We start from the raw sequence: 5,643 nt of genomic DNA on the forward strand, positions 1-5,643 counted from the left end.
CGTCCGCCCCGCCGCCTTCGCCGCGCCTGGCTCCCGCGCCTCCGCCGTCTCCTTACTCCCGCTCCCCGCCACCTCAGGCGCCGCCCTCAGCCGCCGGCGACTTGCTCCGCCCCGCCGCATTTGCCTCTTCCGCCGACGGGCGCCGCCCCGCCGCGGGACCGCGCCTCCCTCAGCTTCCACGCCGCCGGACCCCGCACCGCGTCGTCCCCGCCGGATCTGCCTCTTCCCAACCTTCCCCGACGTCCCGCTGCCTCGCCGGAGTTCGCCGTCTCGCCAGAGTTCTCGCCGGAGCCGGATCCGCCCGAGTGGACGAGATCCACCAGTTCAACGATCCAAATGCCCTCGTCCCCGTCCGGTACCGCGCCGTCCCGCTTCGTCCCGTCCTGTTTTCGGAGTGGTAAATTTCTGCCAAGTCCCGAAATTATTGCATTATGTTTCCCTGTTCATCATGCCATAACTTCGTGCTCGGTGCTCCGATTCATGCTTTTAATATATCAAAATGTTCGTCATGAGATGTTATTCATTTTGTTCCATTGTGCCATGCTTGTTTGAGATCATCTTGATGCCCTAATCATCGTTGCAAGAATGCTATATGCTGTTAACTGTTGTCTGTTATATGAACTTGATGATTTGTCTTTTTCATTGCATTTTGTGTGTGCATCCTATGAGCATGAGCTCTACATGTATTTTGTACTACATCATGCCCTATTTACAGCGGTGCTAGTCTTGTATTTTTAGGATCTCTGTGGTGACTAGCACAAGCATGCAAAGTAGCCTCCGTGATGTTGCTGATTTCTGTGACTTAATCATTTCTGCTAAGTCTGAGTCTGTTATGTTTTGTTGCTATGTAAACCTGCTGCTACAGGTCATTCTATGCATAATCTGGAGATGTTCACTAAGGATGTTTCGTTATACATGTTATGTTCTATCCATCCATGCCTTTGTTTGCATTTATAGCCTGCTATAGCTTGTTGTAATCTTGCTCTCAAGTTGCTAAATAATGTTTCTGGCAGATTGTTTACATGTTAATCAGTTTTGCCATGTGTTTTGGTAGTGATACATGTACCCTATGACTATTCTATTGCCATGCTTAGCTTCATATTTATGCCTTCTTACTACTGGTTACCTTGCCATGCCATGTACTGCTCTGTGGTGAGTGTTTCAAGCTCACCAACATGTCTACTTATCGTTATTTCTGCCATGCTCTGTTTTTCTGCCAAGTCTGAAACTGTTAATGAAACTTGCTATGTTTACATGGGTGCCATCATATCTTCTGTGCCTTTTTAGCTCATGTTCAGTAAGGGACTTTTGTTCTATGCAATTAGTAGATTCATGCCATGCCTTTGTTTGCTATGATATGTTGCTGTCGCATGTTGTATGATAGCTCTAAACTTTGCAACCTGATGTTATTTCTGCCATGTCCAGTAATTTCTGCCAAGTCTGTGACCTGTTATTATTTGCAATCTTGACATGTCTTTTTTGAGCATGTTCTAGTGATTTCTGGAGATAGCTCAGTGTTCATGTTTTGTAATGCTTTACCTGTACATCATGTCCATGCCTTTTGTTTTCATGTTGAGTTGCTGTAGCATATGTTCATGATGCTTGCTAGATGCCTAGTTGCTGTTTTGGACAGATTGTTGCGATATCTTGGTTGGAGTGTATGTGTTGCACCGTTGCTCCGTTTTGAGCATGCTCTATATGAAACTTGCTTAGTTTTGCATGTAGTTTCATGTTACCTTGTTGCATCCATGTTTTGAGAGTCTTTGCTTGACGTTTGAATGCATTTTGCATCAATGCCATGTTTAACTTGTTTTGCTCATATCTTCTAGGCCGTAGCTCCGAATCTAATGAACTTTATATGTAACTTGACTAGAATTTCGTGTAGATCATCTTGGTTCATCTTAACTTGCTGTTTAACAACTTGAACATAAGGTTTATTCAGATCTGGACCAATTTCGAAATTTGCATATGAGGATTTACCGGATTTGTTATTTGTTGTTTCTGGCCTCATTTAAACTTGCTTTGATGTGTATGCATCATATGTTGCCATGAGTAGCTTCATGTAGCCTTGTTACGCATCATACTTGGTTGAGCATCATGCCTTGTTCATGTGTGGTGTGTTTACCATGTTGTGTGCTTCTTCTCGATAGTTCCCGTGTCGTTGCGATCGTGAGGATTCGTTCGTCTTCGTGGCTTCATCTTCTTCATGGACTCGTTCTTCTTCCTAGCGGGATTTCAGGCAAGATGACCGTTATCTTGGATCTCATTACTATCATTGCTATGCTAGTTGTTTCGTTCTATCGCTATGCTGCGCTACCTATCACTTGCTCTTCAAGCCTCCCAAATTGCCATGAACCTCTAACCTTTGTCACCCTTCCTAGCAAACCGTTGTTTGGCTATGTTACCGCTTTGCTCAGCCCCTCTTATAGCGTTGCTAGTTGTAGGTGAATATGAAGATTGCTCCATGTTGGATTATGTTTATGTTGGGATATCACAATATCTCTTATTTAATTAATGCATCTATATACTTGGTAAAGGGTGGAAGGCTCGGCCTTATGCCTGGTGTTTTGTTCCACTCTTGCCGCCCTAGTTTCCGTCATACCGGTGTTATGTTCCTTGATTTTGCGTCCCTTACGTGGTTGGGTGATTTATGGGACCCCCGTTGACAGTTCGCTTTGAATAAAACTCTTCCAGCAAGGCCCAACCTTGGTTTTACATTTGCCTCACCTGGCCTTTTTCCCTTGGGAGTCGCGCATCCCGAGGGTCATCTTTATTTTACCCCCCCCCCCCGAGCCAGTGCTTGTCTAAGTGTTGGTCCAAACTAGAGCACCGTGCGGGACCATCCCTTGGCAACTTGGGTTACGTCGGTACCTATACGCTTCGCTTATCCGGTGTGTACTGAGAACGAGATACGTGCGACTCCTATCGGGATTGTCGACACATCAGGCAGCTTTGCTGGTTTTGTTTTACCATCGTCGAAATGTCTTGTAACCGGGATTCCGAGACTGGTCGGGTCTTCCCGGGAGAAGGAATATCCTTCGTTGACCGTGAGAGCTTATAATGGGCTAAGTTGGGACACCCCTGCAGGGTATAAACTTTCAAGAGCCGTGCGCGCGGTTATGTGGCAGATGGGAATTTGTTAATATCCAGTTGTAGAGAACTTGACACTTGACTTAATTAAATTGCATCAACCGCGTGTGTAGCCGTGATGGTCTCTTCTCGCCGGAGTCCGGGAAGTGAACACGGTTTCGGGGTTATGTTTGACGTAAGTAGGAGTTCAGGATCACTTCTTGATCATTGCTAGTTTCATGACCGTTTCTTTGCTTCTCTTCTCGCTCTTATTTGCGTAAGTTAGCCACCATACTTGCTTAGTCGCTGCTGCAACCTCACCACTTTACCCCTTCCTTACCCTTTAAGCTTTGCTAGTCTTGATACCCATGGTAATGGGATAGCTGAGTCCTCGTGGCTCACAGATTACTACAACACCAGTTGCAGGTACAGGTTTTGCGATGATCATGACGCGAGAGCGATGTTTACTTGTTTTGGAGTTCTTCTTTTGCTTCTTCTTCTATCAGGGGATAGGTTCCAGGTCGGCAGCCTGGGCTAGCAGGGTGGATGTCGTTTGAGCTTCTGGTTGTGTTTCATCCATAGTCGGATGTTGATCTTATGTATGATGTATTGATGTATTCTTGCGGCATGTGTATGCCTTGTATGTATCCCCATCTATTAAGTAATGTTGATGTAATGATATCCACCTTGCAAAAGCGTGTCAATATGCGGTTCTATCCTTGGTGGGACCTTCGAGTCTCTTTAGGATAGTATCGCATATTGGGCGTGACACGTTTGATATTCTTTTTCTGTGAAACTCTGAAATAGGCAAAAAACAACAATTTGGGCTGGGCCTCCGGTTAATAGGTTAGTCCCGAAAATAATATAAAAGTGTATAATAAAGCCCATTAAACATCCAAAAATGAATATAATATAGCATGGAACAATCAAAAATTATAGATACGTTGGAGACGTATCAAGCATCCCCAAGCTTAATTCCTACTCGTCCTCGAGTAGGTAAATGATAAAGACAGAATTTTTGATGTGGCATGCTACTTGGCATAATTTTCAATGTAATTCTCTTAATTGTTGTATGAATGTTCAGATCCGAAAGATTCAAGACAAAAGTTTAATATTGACATAAAAATAACAATACTTCAAGCATACTAACTAAGCAATTATGTCTTCTCAAAATAACATGGCCAAAGAAAGTTATCCCTACAAAATCATATAGTCTGGCTATGCTCTATCTTCATCACACAAAGTATTTAATCATGCACAACCCCGATGACAAGCCAAGCAATTGTTTCATACTTTTGGTGTTCTCAAACTTTTTCAATCTTCACGCAATACATGAGCGTGAGCCATGGACATAGCACTATATGTGGAATAGAATGGTGGTTGTGGAGAAGACAAAAAAGGGAGAAGATAGTCTCACATCAACTAGGCGTATCAACGGGCTATGGAGATGCACATCAATAGATAGCAATGTGAGTGAGTAGGGATTGCCATGCAACGGATGCACTAGAGCTATAAGTATATGAAAGCTCAACAAAAGAAACTAAGTGGGTGTGCATCCAACTCGCTTGCTCACGAAGACCTAGGGTATTTTGAGGAAGCCCATCATTGGAATATACAAGCCAAGTTCTATAATGAAAATTTCCCACTAGTATATGAAAGTGACAACATAAGAGACTCTCTATCATGAAGATCATGGTGCTACTTTGAAGCACAAGTGTGGTAAAAGGATAGTAGCATTGTCCCTTCTCTCTTTTTCTCTCATTTTTTGTTTGGCCTTTTTCTTTTTTTATGGCCCCCTTTTTTTTATTTAGTCCGGAGTCTCATCCCGACTTATGGGAGAATCATAGTCTCCATCATCCTTTCCTCACTTGGGACAATGCTCTAATAATGATGATCATCACACTTTTATTTACTTATAACTCAAGAATTACAACTCAATACTTAGAACAACAATATGACTCTATGTGAATGCCTCCGGCGGAGTACCGGGATATGCAATGAAACAAGAGTGACATGTATGAAAGAATTATAAACGGTGGCTTTTCCACAAATACAATGTCAACTACATGATCATGCAAAGCAATATGACAATGATGGAGCGTGTCATAATAAACGGAATGTTGGTAAGTTGCATGGCAATATATCTCGGAATGGCTATGGAAATGCCATGATAGGTAGGTATGGTGGCTGTTTTGAGGAAGGTATATGGTGGATTTATGATACCGGCGAAAAGTGCGCGGTATTAGAGAGGCTAGCAATGGTGGAAGGATGAGAGTGCGTATAATCCATGGACTCAACATTAGTCATAAAGAACTCATATACTTGTTGCAAAAATCTATTAGTTATCGAAACAAAGTATTACACGCATGCTCCTAGGGGTATATATTGGTAGGAAAAGACCATCGCTCGTCCCCGACCGCCACTCATAAGGAAGAAAATCAATAAATAAATCATGTGCCGACTTCATCACATAACGGTTCACCATACGTGCATGCTACGGGAATCACAAACTTTAACACAAGTATTTCTCAAATTCAAAACTACTCAACTGGCATGACTCTAATATTACCACCT

This window comes from Triticum aestivum, chromosome 5D (genome assembly GCF_018294505.1).
Source record: "Triticum aestivum cultivar Chinese Spring chromosome 5D, IWGSC CS RefSeq v2.1, whole genome shotgun sequence".
Lineage (NCBI taxonomy): Eukaryota > Viridiplantae > Streptophyta > Magnoliopsida > Poales > Poaceae > Triticum > Triticum aestivum.